Genomic DNA, 14274 nt, shown 5'->3' on the forward strand with positions numbered 1-14274 from the left:
AAGATGAGCGGAGGGAGGAGGGTTTCCTCCAATCACAGCCCTCAGTGAGCATTGATTGACAGCCTAAATGAGGAAGTCCACTGTGTTCAGTGTGAAACAGTCTGCTGTAACAGGGATGTTTTTGACCCTGTGCTTCTATAAAGAACAGATTCTGGTCTAATCAGGGGTTTATCACGCTATGTGTTTATTTACAGACACATCTATGCTATGAGTGTATTCCTTTCTGTCTCTGTGTGTGTGTGTGGATGTGTGTGTATGTCTTATCGCTATGTGCGTGAGGTGGTGGGAGAGAAGGGCTGTTTGCCCTTGAGTGTTGTTTGCAAGGCTGTGTGTGCCTGTGGTAGTAGTGACAAATCTCAGCTGTGTGAAGTATGTGTTGTGAGTGTACAGTCACATATTAATAATAATAATAATAATAATATGCATTGGATTTTATATAGCGCTTTAAATAGACACTCAAAGCGCTTTACAGAATTTAGGCATTGTGTGCATTACCGTCTGTCTCTGCACACAGCGCTGTGGGCTGACTGAGTGGGCGTGTCTTACTGCAACAGCAGAAACATCCAAAATCAAGGCATTTTTTTTATTTTTCTCCTAGTGGCAGGTCAGCAGAAAGCAGGGGTTTAGTTACTCTTTAAAGACTTTTATATTATTTTATCATGGCATTTTAATATTTTAAAAACATGACAGTATTTTGTAGCGTGCCTTCAATAAATAGGTAAATAACAAGGTAAATTAAGTATCTGTATTTCTAGTGATATACAGTCTTTGACCTCCTTTGTGTTTCTACTGGTTGCTGACAGGAGAACACACCCGTTTGGTTATTTTGAGGAAGCTCAATGACACCACCAACTTATCATGACTTTATGCAGTAGTGTGTTGTTTGCACTAGAAACAAGCATGACAACCCAATATAGCAATGCAGTTTCCCTTTGCTTAATGATGAACATCCTACTGGTATCAGGTAATTGAAATAAAAAGATTAAAGCCAAATCTAGAATTTATCCTTTTGTTTTTAACACTAATATTCTTCTTTTTACAGGTTCTTCTTTAAGTGACCAGATTACTCAGAGTCCACTCAATGTGTTTAAAAAAACAGGAGAAAACGCAGCAATCCGTTGCTCACACAGCATTCTAGACTACAACAGAATCCTCTGGTATGAACAATCAAAACAAAAAGGGATGACATTTCTGACACATATGGTTGGAGACAGTTGGATTCCAGAAGAAGGAACTCCAGTGACACTGACTGGAAGTGCAAAATCAAACGAGACATGCACATTAAAGACTGGAAAACTCACCCTAGAAAGCAGTGCTGTGTACTTCTGTGCTGTTCGTTACCACAGTGTGACATTGCATTGATCACTTGTACAAAAAGATCCTCAACTTATCTAATACAGCTGCTACAGCTGTAACCCATCATTTGACAGGGGAAAATGGTGAGATTGAACAAAAGTCATTATAACAATGATATATAAATCTGTCAGAGAATGACTAATACATAAGAGAGATATGTAAAAGAGAATGTTAAAATCTCTACATACATCAAACATATGAAGTTAATATTGTGTCAATTATTTTCAATTGATTTACTTTTTAAAATTTGCTCTTGTTTTGTCTTTTGTTCTTGTTGTTTTCTATTACTCATATAAATAAAGTCTTACTCATTCAATCATTGATTCATTTAGTAACTCATTCAATTCTCTTATATTTAATTCATAAAATAGTTTGCAGATTTGGGATACCAATCTTTCTTATGACTCCAGCCCTCTAACTAGTGAAAAAAAACATATTGGGTTTAAGCTCCACCCCATTAACATTTGCTAGAAGGAAGAGTTTAAAAAAAAAAGACCCCAAATAGTCAATGCAACAGCAGAAGCTCAGAGATTGTCAACCATTTTTACAGTTTTTTCTTTCTTTCAATTTTTCTGAAAAACATGATATTTTTTCTAATAATCATTCATTTAAACTGTGTCCTGATTTCAGGTAATCCTATCAAATAACTCATTATAGGCTTTTAAAGATGTCTTTATTGAGTTTACTTTTTTTAATAATAATTTTATTTATTTATAGCGATTATTGTTCTGCTGTAGATTGTGTAACTATAATTTATTGTACATTATCTAATCTCAAAATGATATTGCACATACTGTAGCCTTGCACATGTGACCTACTCTCATTAATGTTTTCTGTCAGTTTTCTCTTCCAGTGAAAAAGTACTCCAGACGCCCAGAAATATTCATGGTGTTTACGGAGAGACAGCTCAATTCTACTGTTCACACAAGATTCCTGGCTACAACACAATCCTCTGGTACAAGATGACCAATAGACACCTTGAACTATTGGGATATATGTATTATAAGGAGAGTAACCCAGAAGCTGGAATGGATGTAATAATGGATGGGAGTGCAGATATAAACCAAAATTGCACTCTAACATTAAACAAACTAAAGCAGAACAGCAGTGGTGTGTACTATTGTGCTGCTAGATACCACAGTGCAAAACAATCTGGGTTTACTTTACCAAAACCTTCACCATCATTGTTTTCACTCTATCAGATTTGAGACATTCACACCTGGTTAATTCATTTCTCACCAAAGTAGGTCTTCGTCACAGTCAATGTGATACTGTATGATTGTAATATATGATGCCAAGACAAATCTGCACATCTGGCTTGTAAATGTATATGAAGTTACACTTGGATTTTTTTTTTTAATTTTTTTGTTCTTGGTTTTATTTAACAGGGACAGTGTACATTAATATCCAGAGAGAAAATGTGCCACATTTAGCCAGAAAGCTATTTTTCATCTGTAGTCCCTGGACAGAATGTTCAAATGTCACCCTGAAAGAATACAAATTTAAGGAAATATACAATAAAACATATAGTGAAAAATATAGCTACATAATAACATATCACACTTCCATATCACATATTATTAAAAAAAAAAAAAAAAAACAGTATTTGATAAAAGAGACAGTAATCAGATATTATTGCCCAACTGGCAACAACCACCAACTCGGGCTGGGCGATGAGGCCTTTTTTTTTTTAAATATCTCGATATTTTCAAGCCTTCAAGTATATCATGATATACGATATATGTCTCAATATTTTGCCCTTGCCTTGAGATGATGCTTTGATGCATACAATTGTACCAGAATGGCAATACTCAATATATATTGATGTTTTCTCTGTGATGTAATTGGGGTTTCCCCTAACTCTTATAGCATAGCGTACCTATTCGTTTCTTTTTTCAGAGGCAAACCCTTAAAATAAGGTAAGTCAGTTAAAGCCACAAGCCAAATGTCACACAGGGACCTTTATTAACATAAGTGTAGAGAACAATATCATCATTTATAAAACAAATTGTGAGCATTTGTGCACATTTTAAAACAACTTCAGCTGACCAAAGTGCTGTGCAGTTTTCTGTATTTTAACTATCAATTATTGATTTATTATTACTGACAACTGTGAATTTACCAGATACTATTACCAGAAGAAGTATTATAATATAACACTTACCAATACTAACACACACACACACACGCATGAAATGATGGCCTTCTGAGGACTGTCCCTTTAAGGGAGCCATGGTAACCAAGGTAACGTAATGTCAGAGTTGACTCAGACCAACCTTCTTCCTGATTTGTACTGAGCGCATGGACGAAGCTTTATGTTACTTTTCTGTTATCATCCTGTCTGAAACGACAAAGAACCAGTGTTTGATCTTCCGCAGTATACAATAAATGACATACGTGACGACACATTTTGACACATTTTTGAAAGTAACTCGTTATGGGGGGAAAAAATGGTTAGAGCAACATAAAGGGCCTCTTGTACTGAGTGACAAAAAAAATAAATTAATAATAATAATCAGAATCTTATTTTTTGGGAGGATCGGGGAGGAACTCCACCCAAAGCCTGGGCCTGGTGCAATTGCTCCCGTTGCAACCCCCGTAGAGTTCCACTGCTGTGAGGCGGTTATAGAGAAGGTTCTGACTGAAGGCACTTCTGCGGAGAGGAACAGTACAGTCCCCCATGCTGCTCCTCGTGTACTGCGATGTGAGGGGTTTCTGATGGTTATAAACTGACTGAGGGGAGGAGAGGACTGACCTTGAATACATTTGTAAATTAAACAGAGATTTTAATATTTGATGTAATTTTCCCAGTTTAACAGACTGTGCTTTTCTAAAATATTGCAGTGGTGATACCGTAATGTTTTCTTGTCCAGTATTTGTTTGTTTATAGAGTGACTCCAAAGGTTTGAGTGTGGTTGTATTTGTCTGTGACCAAGTTGTTAACCAGCATGTGATATGTGAGAGGACCATGGCGTACATGAAAATTTGAGCTTCCTGCAGTGATAGGTGTCACCTGATGAACCAGAAATTTGAAATATTGAATTTTACTCGTTGACGAACCTTTTTTTACCTCACTTTTTAAAAAGTGAGTTTATTGTCGATTATGACACCAAGATATTTTGATTCTGGGACAACCTGTATCTTTTCTAATGCAACATAAACATCTGCCTAATTATTTAGAATGTTGGACCTGGAGAAGAACATTGCAACAGTTTGTTAAGGTGCGTTCACACCGAAATCGACCGCACTGCTGCAGGTGCTTCTATCAGCACCACTTTGTGCCGTTTGCACAAAGTGGTGCTTTTTGGTCACTCTTCATCGCTCCAGTGACGCGATCGTCAGGGAACAATGTGTTTGTGACAGGGAAGAGAGAAAGAGAGAGAGGGTTGATCACTTCTTTTCCTTCTTGCCCCGTTTTTACGATTTAAATTATCAATTTACGAGGATTAAAGGATGAGTTCACTCAGAATGTGTTATGATCAGTAGATACTGTGGTTTTCAAGAAGTTCACCACTTTAATTTTGCCCTGATAAATTGAGGAAGTTGTACAGTCTCTGCAGCAACCATCTGCACTGAAGCGGGAGGGAGCAGGGAGCAGGGAGGGGCTGCAGCCTCTGATCTACAGCCAGTAAAGGACAAGGGAGTTGTCCCTTAAAGTCGCTCAAAAAGTTCAAATTTTTCAACTGTGAGCGTCGAGGTCGAGCTGCCATTGTCAAAGTACAGTTCTATGAATGAAGTACCTAAAAAACCCAGTGCGGTGTTTTAACCCACATCCCACAACCCTCAGAATAAGAGCCTCATGCAGGGCTCAACAAGGTGAAGCATAATTTGTAAAGTTTTTTCCCCCATATGAAACTACATTGAACCTTTACGAGCAGAAAGTTCCTCTTTGGAAGAAGTATTAATTGTTCGAGGGAATGAAAAGTAAGAGTTTTCTGTCCTTCATTTCAAGAAAAGGTTGAAACAGGGAAATGTAAAGTCCTTTTTCATTTTGCAAAGTAAAAGTCATCATGTCTCATACATGCGACTAACAGTCAAACCTTTGATTGTAATATCTTGGAGGATGAAAGTGATGGTAGAGCCTCATGCTCTACCATCTGATTTAACTGGGCTCTTTTTTCCCCATTTAAAACTAAAACCCATGACCCTGAGATTAACAGTCTCATGCTCTACCATCTGAGCTAACTGGGCTCATAGTAGTGAAATTTGTGTAGTTTTTTTTTGAGTACCCAGGGCCCAAGGCAGGTCCTCAGAAGTCTGCTTTATATATATGTACAAAGATGCATTTTAAACATTTAGATGATTTATATTGGAATAGAAGACCCCTGTGTGAAAATAAGATGGTTGTTAAGAACAGTTTTGCACTAAACACAAATATTCATGCTGCATCAGTGCCCAACCATCCCCTTTAAAACAGTGCAAATGGTACGAGCCACATGTGCTGCGCGCTGCAGGAGGTAGTCTGGACTGTGGATGTGACGTGGAGCTGATAGACAGCAGCATGTCTTTCCTCAAGAAAAGAAAACCAGGCCAAAAACTCAAAAAAAGGGAGAGAAGGGTCTAGTAAAAGATAACAAAAAAAAAAAAAAACAGATAAAAATTCTATTTTTTAAATGTCTTTGAATTATCATCACACACAATAAATATCAAACAATTGTACTCTATAGTTTAAATTCCTCAAATAAAAATAAAGTTGAATAAATTGCAGGAGAAAAATATCAAGGAGGCACAATTGTCACTAATCTCTGGCTACTCTGTATTTGTAACACACTTTAATTAACATTTTTTAGTATGAAATTTTTTCCTTGTATAGAACTACAATAAAATGGAAAAGTGCAGTCACTAATTAGAATGTTCCTCTAACGACTAGACACAGCTCCACCAGTATGACACAAATTACCCAGTATGCTTGACCCCATACCCTGAGATCAAAAGTCTCCTGCTCTACCATCTGAGCTAACTGGGCTTGTGCTTTTAACATTTTCGGTATTTTTTCCTCATATAAACTACGATAACGATGGAAAAGTGCCTTCACCAACCAGAATGTCCCTCTACAGACAGGGCACATTTCCACAAGTTTGGTCACAAATTACCCAGTGTGGGGCTTAAACCCACAACCCTGAGATTAAGACCTCATGTCTCTACCATCTGAGCTAACTGGGCTTTTGCTTTTAACATTTGCTGTATTTTTTCCTCATATAAAACTACAATAAATATGGAAAAACACTGCCTTCACCAACCGGAATGTTTCATCTATTGACTGGGCGCAGTTCCACAAATTAGGTCACAAACCACCAGGTGTGGGGCTTGAACCCAGGACCCTGAATTAAGAGCCTCATGCTCAAACCATCCTATCGAACTCGGCTTTTGCATTTAACATTTCCGTTATTTCTTTCTCGTATATAAACTACAATAAAATAGGAAAAGCAGTGCCTTCATCAAACAAAATATTCCTCTATGGACCAATTCACCCAGTATGGCGCTCGAACTCATGACCCTGAGATTAAAAGTCTCATGCTCTACCTTGTGAGCTAACTGGGCTTGTGCTTTTAACATTTGCTGTATTTTTTCCTCATATAAAACTACAATAAATATGGAAAAACAGTCCCTTCACCAACCAGAATGTTCATCTATTGACGAGGAGCACTTCCACAACCTAGGTCACAAATCACCCAGTGTGGGGCTTGAACCCACGACCCTGAGATTAAAAGTCTCATGCTCTACCATCTGAGCTAACTGGGCTTTTGCTTTTAACATTTGCTGTATTTTTTCCTCATATAAAACTACAATAAATATGGAAAAACAGTGCCTTCACCAACCAGAATGTTCATCTATTGACGAGGCGCACTTCCACAAACTAGGTCACAAATCACCCAGTGTGGGGCTTGAACCCAAGCCCCAAGATTAAGAGCCTAATGCTCTACCATCTGAGCTAACTGGGCTTGTGCTTTTAAAATTTCGGTATTTTTTCCTCATATTAAAACTACAATAAATATGGAAAACCAGTGTTTTTTTTCATCCAGAATGTTCCTCTATGGACAATTCACCCAGTATGGGCTCAAAACCATGACCCTGAGATTTAAAGTCTCATGCTCTACCATCTGAGCTAACTGGGCTTGTGCTTTAACATTTTGCTGTATTTTTTCCTCATATAAAACTACAATAAATATGAAAAAACAGTGCCTTTACCAACCGGAATGTTCATCTATTGACTGGCGCAGTTCCACAAATTAGGTCACAAACCACCCAGTGTGGGGCTTGAACCCACGACCCTGAGATTAAGAGCCTCATGCTCAACCATCCTATCGAACTCGGCTTTTGCATTTAACATTTCCGGTATTTTTTCCTCATATAAAACTACAATAAATATGGAAAAACAGTGCCTTCATCAACCAGAATATTCCTCTATGGACAATTCACCCAGTATGGGGCTCGAACCCATGACCCTGAGATTAAAAGTCTCATGCTCTACCATCTGAGCTAACTGGGCTTCTGCTTTTAACATTTTCGGTATTTTTTCCTCATATAAAACTACAATAAATATGGAAAAACAGTGCCTTCACCAACCAGAATGTTCATCTATTGACGAGGAGCACTTCCACAACCTAGGTCACAAATCACCCAGTGTGGGGCTTGAACCCACGACCCTGAGATTAAAAGTCTCATGCTCTACCATCTGAGCTAACTGGGCTTTTGCTTTTAACATTTGCTGTATTTTTTCCTCTTATAAAACTACAATAAATATGGAAAAACAGTGCCTTCACCAACCAGAATGTTCATCTATTGACGAGGCGCACTTCCACAAACTAGGTCACAAATCACCCAGTGTGGGGCTTGAACCCAAGCCCCAAGATTAAGAGCCTAATGCTCTACCATCTGAGCTAACTGGGCTTGTGCTTTTAAAATTTTCGGTATTTTTTCCTCATATAAAACTACAATAAATATGGAAAACCAGTGTTTTTTTCATCCAGAATGTTCCTCTATGGACAATTCACCCAGTATGGGGCTCAAAACCATGACCCTGAGATTTAAAGTCTCATGCTCTACCATCTGAGCTAACTGGGCTTGTGCTTTTAACATTTGCTGTATTTTTTCCTCATATAAAACTACAATAAATATGAAAAAACAGTGCCTTTACCAACCGGAATGTTCATCTATTGACTGGGCGCAGTTCCACAAATTAGGTCACAAACCACCCAGTGTGGGGCTTGAACCCACGACCCTGAGATTAAGAGCCTCATGCTCACCATCCTATCGAACTCGGCTTTTGCATTTAACATTTCCGTTATTTATTTCTCGTATAAAACTACAATAAAATAGGAAAAGCAGTGCCTTCATCAAACAAAATATTCCTCTATGGACAATTCACCCAGTATGGGGCTCGAACCCATGACCCTGAGATTAAAAGTCTCATGCTCTACCATCTGAGCTAACTGGGCTTCTGCTTTTAACATTTTCGGTATTTTTTCCTCATATAAAACTACAATAAATATGGAAAAACAGTACCTTCACCAACCAGAATGTTCATCTATTGACGAGGAGCACTTCCACAACCTAGGTCACAAATCACCCAGTGTGGGCTTGAACCCACGACCCTGAGATTAAAAGTCTCATGCTCTACCATCTGAGCTAACTGGGCTTTTGCTTTTAACATTTGCTGTATTTTTTCCTCATATAAAACTACAATAAATATGGAAAAACAGTGCCTTCACCAACCAGAATGTTCATCTATTGACGAGGCGCACTTCCACAAACTAGGTCACAAATCACCCAGTGTGGGGCTTGAACCCAAGCCCCAAGATTAAGAGCCTAATGCTCTACCATCTGAGCTAACTGGGCTTGTGCTTTTAAAATTTTCGGTATTTTTTCCTCATATAAAAACTACAATAAATATGGAAAACCAGTGTTTTTTTCATCCAGAATGTTCCTCTATGACAATTCACCCAGTATGGGGCTCAAAACCATGACCCTGAGATTTAAAGTCTCATGCTCTACCATCTGAGCTAACTGGGCTTGTGCTTTTAACATTTGCTGTATTTTTTCCTCATATAAAACTACAATAAATATGAAAAAACAGTGCCTTTACCAACCGGAATGTTCATCTATTGACTGGGCGCAGTTCCACAAATTAGGTCACAAACCACCCAGTGTGGTGCTTGAACCCACGACCCTGAGATTAAGAGCCTCATGCTCAACCATCCTATCGAACTCGGCTTTTGCATTTAACATTTCCGTTATTTATTTCTCGTATAAAACTACAATAAAATAGGAAAAGCAGTGCCTTCATCAAACAAAATATTCCTCTATGGACAATTCACCCAGTATGGGGCTCGAACCCATGACCCTGAGATTAAAAGTCTCATGCTCTACCATCTGAGCTAACTGGGCTTCTGCTTTTAACATTTTCGGTATTTTTTCCTCATATAAAACTACAATAAATATGGAAAAACAGTGCCTTCACCAACCAGAATGTTCATCTATTGACGAGGAGCACTTCCACAACCTAGGTCACAAATCACCCAGTGTGGGGCTTGAACCCACGACCCTGAGATTAAAAGTCTCATGCTCTACCATCTGAGCTAACTGGGCTTTTGCTTTTAACATTTGCTGTATTTTTTCCTCATATAAAACTACAATAAATATGGAAAAACAGTGCCTTCACCAACCGGAATGTTCATCTATTGACTGGGCGCAGTTCCACAAATTAGGTCACAAACCACCCAGTGTGGGGCTTGAACCCAGGACCCTGAGATTAAGAGCCTCATGCTCAACCATCCTATCGAACTCGGCTTTTGCATTTAACATTTCCGTTATTTCTTTCTCGTATAAAACTACAATAAAATAGGAAAAGCAGTGCCTTCATCAAACAAATATTCCTCTATGGACAATTCACCCAGTATGGGGCTCGAACTCATGACCCTGAGATTAAAAGTCTCATGCTCTACCATCTGAGCTAAGGGGGCTTGTGCTTTTAACATTTTCGGTATTTTTTCCTCATATAAAACTACAATAAATATGGAAAAATAGTGCCTTCACCAACCAGAATGTTCATCTATTGACGAGGCGCACTTCCACAACCTAGATCACAAATCACCCAGTGTGGGGCTTGAACCCATGACCCTGAGATTAAGAGCCTCATGCTCTACCGTCTGAGCTAACTGGTCTTGTGCTTTCAACATTTGCGGTATTTTTTCCTCATATAAAACTACAATAAATATGGAAAAACAGTGCCTTTACCATCCAGAATATTCCTCTATGGACAAATCACCCAGTATGGGGCTCGATCCCATGACCCTGAGATTAAAAGTCTCATGCTCTACCATCTGAGCTAACTGGGCTTGTGCTTTTAAAATTTTTGGTATTTTTTCCTCATATAAAACTACAATAAATATGGAAAACCAGTGTTTTTTTCATCCAGAATGTTCCTCTATGGACAATTCACCCAGTATGGGGCTCAAAACCATGACCCTGAGATTAAAGTCTCATGCTCTACCATCTGAGCTAACTGGGCTTGTGCTTTTAACATTTGCTGTATTTTTTCCTCATATAAAACTACAATAAATATGGAAAAACAGTGCCTTCACCAACCAGAATGTTCATCTATTGACGAGGCACACTTCCACAACCTAGGTCACAAATCACCCAGTGTGGGGCTTGAACCCACGACCCTGAGATTAAGAGCCTCATGCTCTACCATCTGAGCTAACTGGGCTTGTGCTTTTAACATTTGCTGTAATTTTTCCTCATATAAAACTACAATAAATATGGAAAAACAGTGTTTTTTTCATCCATAATGTTCCTCTATGGACAATTCACCCAGTATGGGGCTCAAAACCATGACCCTGAGATTAAAAGTCTCATGCTCTACCATCTGAGCTAACTGGGCTTGTGCTTTTAACATTTGCTGTATTTTTTCCTCATATAAAACTACAATAAATATGGAAAAACAGTGCCTTCACCAACCAGAATGTTCATCTATTGACGAGGCGCACTTCCACAAACTAGGTCACAAATCACCCAGTGTGGGGCTTGAACCCAAGCCCCAAGATTAAGAGCCTAATGCTCTACCATCTGAGCTAACTGGGCTTCTGCTTTAACATTTTCGGTATTTTTTCCTCATATAAAACTACAATAAATATGGAAAACAGTGCCTTCACCAACCAGAATGTTCATCTATTGACAAGGAGCACTTCCACAACCTAGGTCACAAATCACCCAGTGTGGGGCTTGAACCCACGACCCTGAGATTAAAAGTCTCATGCTCTACCATCTGAGCTAACTGGGCTTTTGCTTTTAACATTTGCTGTATTTTTTTCCTCATATAAAACTACAATAAATATGGAAAAACAGTGCCTTCACCAACCAGAATGTTCATCTATTGACGAGGCGCACTTCCACAAACTAGGTCACAAATCACCCAGTGTGGGGCTTGAACCCAAGCCCCAAGATTAAGAGCCTAATGCTCTACCATCTGAGCTAACTGGGCTTGTGCTTTTAAAATTTTCGGTATTTTTTCCTCATATAAAACTACAATAAATATGGAAAACCAGTGTTTTTTTCATCCAGAATGTTCCTCTATGGACAATTCACCCAGTATGGGGCTCAAAACCATGACCCTGAGATTTAAAGTCTCATGCTCTACCATCTGAGCTAACTGGGCTTGTGCTTTTAACATTTGCTGTATTTTTTCCTCATATAAAACTACAATAAATATGAAAAAACAGTGCCTTTACCAACCGGAATGTTCATCTATTGACTGGGCGCAGTTCCACAAATTAGGTCACAAACCACCCAGTGTGGTGCTTGAACCCACGACCCTGAGATTAAGAGCCTCATGCTCAACCATCCTATCGAACTCGGCTTTTGCATTTAACATTTCCGTTATTTATTTCTCGTATAAAACTACAATAAAATAGGAAAAGCAGTGCCTTCATCAAACAAAATATTCCTCTATGGACAATTCACCCAGTATGGGGCTCGAACCCATGACCCTGAGATTAAAAGTCTCATGCTCTACCATCTGAGCTAACTGGGCTTCTGCTTTTAACATTTTCGGTATTTTTTCCTCATATAAAACTACAATAAATATGGAAAAACAGTGCCTTCACCAACCAGAATGTTCATCTATTGACGAGGAGCACTTCCACAACCTAGGTCACAAATCACCCAGTGTGGGGCTTGAACCCACGACCCTGAGATTAAAAGTCTCATGCTCTACCATCTGAGCTAACTGGGCTTTTGCTTTTAACATTTGCTGTATTTTTTCCTCATATAAAACTACAATAAATATGGAAAAACAGTGCCTTCACCAACCGGAATGTTCATCTATTGACTGGGCGCAGTTCCACAAATTAGGTCACAAACCACCCAGTGTGGGGCTTGAACCCAGGACCCTGAGATTAAGAGCCTCATGCTCAACCATCCTATCGAACTCGGCTTTTGCATTTAACATTTCCGTTATTTCTTTCTCGTATAAAACTACAATAAAATAGGAAAAGCAGTGCCTTCATCAAACAAAATATTCCTCTATGGACAATTCACCCAGTATGGGGCTCGAACTCATGACCCTGAGATTAAAAGTCTCATGCTCTACCATCTGAGCTAAGGGGGCTTGTGCTTTTAACATTTTCGGTATTTTTTCCTCATATAAAACTACAATAAATATGGAAAAATAGTGCCTTCACCAACCAGAATGTTCATCTATTGACGAGGCGCACTTCCACAACCTAGATCACAAATCACCCAGTGTGGGGCTTGAACCCATGACCCTGAGATTAAGAGCCTCATGCTCTACCGTCTGAGCTAACTGGTCTTGTGCTTTCAACATTTGCGGTATTTTTTCCTCATATAAAACTACAATAAATATGGAAAAACAGTGCCTTTACCATCCAGAATATTCCTCTATGGACAAATCACCCAGTATGGGGCTCGATCCCATGACCCTGAGATTAAAAGTCTCATGCTCTACCATCTGAGCTAACTGGGCTTGTGCTTTTAAAATTTTTGGTATTTTTTCCTCATATAAAACTACAATAAATATGGAAAACCAGTGTTTTTTTCATCCAGAATGTTCCTCTATGGACAATTCACCCAGTATGGGGCTCAAAACCATGACCCTGAGATTTAAAGTCTCATGCTCTACCATCTGAGCTAACTGGGCTTGTGCTTTTAACATTTGCTGTATTTTTTCCTCATATAAAACTACAATAAATATGGAAAAACAGTGCCTTCACAAACCAGAATGTTCATCTATTGACGAGGCACACTTCCACAACCTAGGTCACAAATCACCCAGTGTGGGGCTTGAACCCACGACCCTGAGATTAAGAGCCTCATGCTCTACCATCTGAGCTAACTGGGCTTGTGCTTTTAACATTTGCTGTAATTTTTCCTCATATAAAACTACAATAAATATGGAAAAACAGTGTTTTTTTTCATCCATAATGTTCCTCTATGGACAATTCACCCAGTATGGGGCTCAAAACCATGACCCTGAGATTAAAAGTCTCATGCTCTACCATCTGAGCTAACTGGGCTTGTGCTTTTAACATTTGCTGTATTTTTTCCTCATATAAAACTACAATAAATATGGAAAAACAGTGCCTTCACCAACCAGAATGTTCATCTATTGACGAGGCGCACTTCCACAAACTAGGTCACAAATCACCCAGTGTGGGGCTTGAACCCAAGCCCCAAGATTAAGAGCCTAATGCTCTACCATCTGAGCTAACTGGGCTTGTGCTTTTAAAATTTTCGGTATTTTTTCCTCATATAAAACTACAATAAATATGGAAAACCAGTGTTTTTTTTCATCCAGAATGTTCCTCTATGGACAATTCACCCAGTATGGGGCTCAAAACCATGACCCTGAGATTTAAAGTCTCATGCTCTACCATCTGAGCTAACTGGGCTTGTGCT

At 38.8% G+C, this 14274-nt stretch overlaps 11 non-coding genes and 1 gene segment (V, D, J or C); 1 reads left to right on the forward strand and 11 right to left on the reverse strand.

Annotated features, from left to right (window-relative positions):
• Positions 1-14274, forward strand: part of LOC114456123 (T-cell receptor beta-2 chain C region-like) — a 297915-nt gene that overhangs the window by 215638 nt on the left and 68003 nt on the right.
• trnak-uuu (transfer RNA lysine (anticodon UUU)) lies at positions 7026-7098 on the reverse strand. The gene has a single exon. It is a non-coding gene; the product is annotated as a tRNA-Lys (tRNA).
• Positions 7774-7846, reverse strand: trnak-uuu (transfer RNA lysine (anticodon UUU)). Its single transcript has one exon. It is a non-coding gene; the product is annotated as a tRNA-Lys (tRNA).
• trnak-uuu (transfer RNA lysine (anticodon UUU)) lies at positions 7975-8047 on the reverse strand. The gene has a single exon. It is a non-coding gene; the product is annotated as a tRNA-Lys (tRNA).
• trnak-uuu (transfer RNA lysine (anticodon UUU)) lies at positions 8723-8795 on the reverse strand. The gene has a single exon. It is a non-coding gene; the product is annotated as a tRNA-Lys (tRNA).
• On the reverse strand, positions 9672-9744 carry trnak-uuu (transfer RNA lysine (anticodon UUU)). The gene has a single exon. It is a non-coding gene; the product is annotated as a tRNA-Lys (tRNA).
• On the reverse strand, positions 9873-9945 carry trnak-uuu (transfer RNA lysine (anticodon UUU)). The gene has a single exon. It is a non-coding gene; the product is annotated as a tRNA-Lys (tRNA).
• Positions 10996-11068, reverse strand: trnak-cuu (transfer RNA lysine (anticodon CUU)). Its single transcript has one exon. It is a non-coding gene; the product is annotated as a tRNA-Lys (tRNA).
• trnak-uuu (transfer RNA lysine (anticodon UUU)) lies at positions 11569-11641 on the reverse strand. The gene has a single exon. It is a non-coding gene; the product is annotated as a tRNA-Lys (tRNA).
• On the reverse strand, positions 12319-12391 carry trnak-uuu (transfer RNA lysine (anticodon UUU)). Its single transcript has one exon. It is a non-coding gene; the product is annotated as a tRNA-Lys (tRNA).
• On the reverse strand, positions 12520-12592 carry trnak-uuu (transfer RNA lysine (anticodon UUU)). Its single transcript has one exon. It is a non-coding gene; the product is annotated as a tRNA-Lys (tRNA).
• trnak-cuu (transfer RNA lysine (anticodon CUU)) lies at positions 13645-13717 on the reverse strand. Its single transcript has one exon. It is a non-coding gene; the product is annotated as a tRNA-Lys (tRNA).

Source organism: Gouania willdenowi, chromosome 22 (genome assembly GCF_900634775.1).
Source record: "Gouania willdenowi chromosome 22, fGouWil2.1, whole genome shotgun sequence".
Taxonomy (NCBI): Eukaryota; Metazoa; Chordata; class Actinopteri; order Blenniiformes; family Gobiesocidae; genus Gouania; species Gouania willdenowi.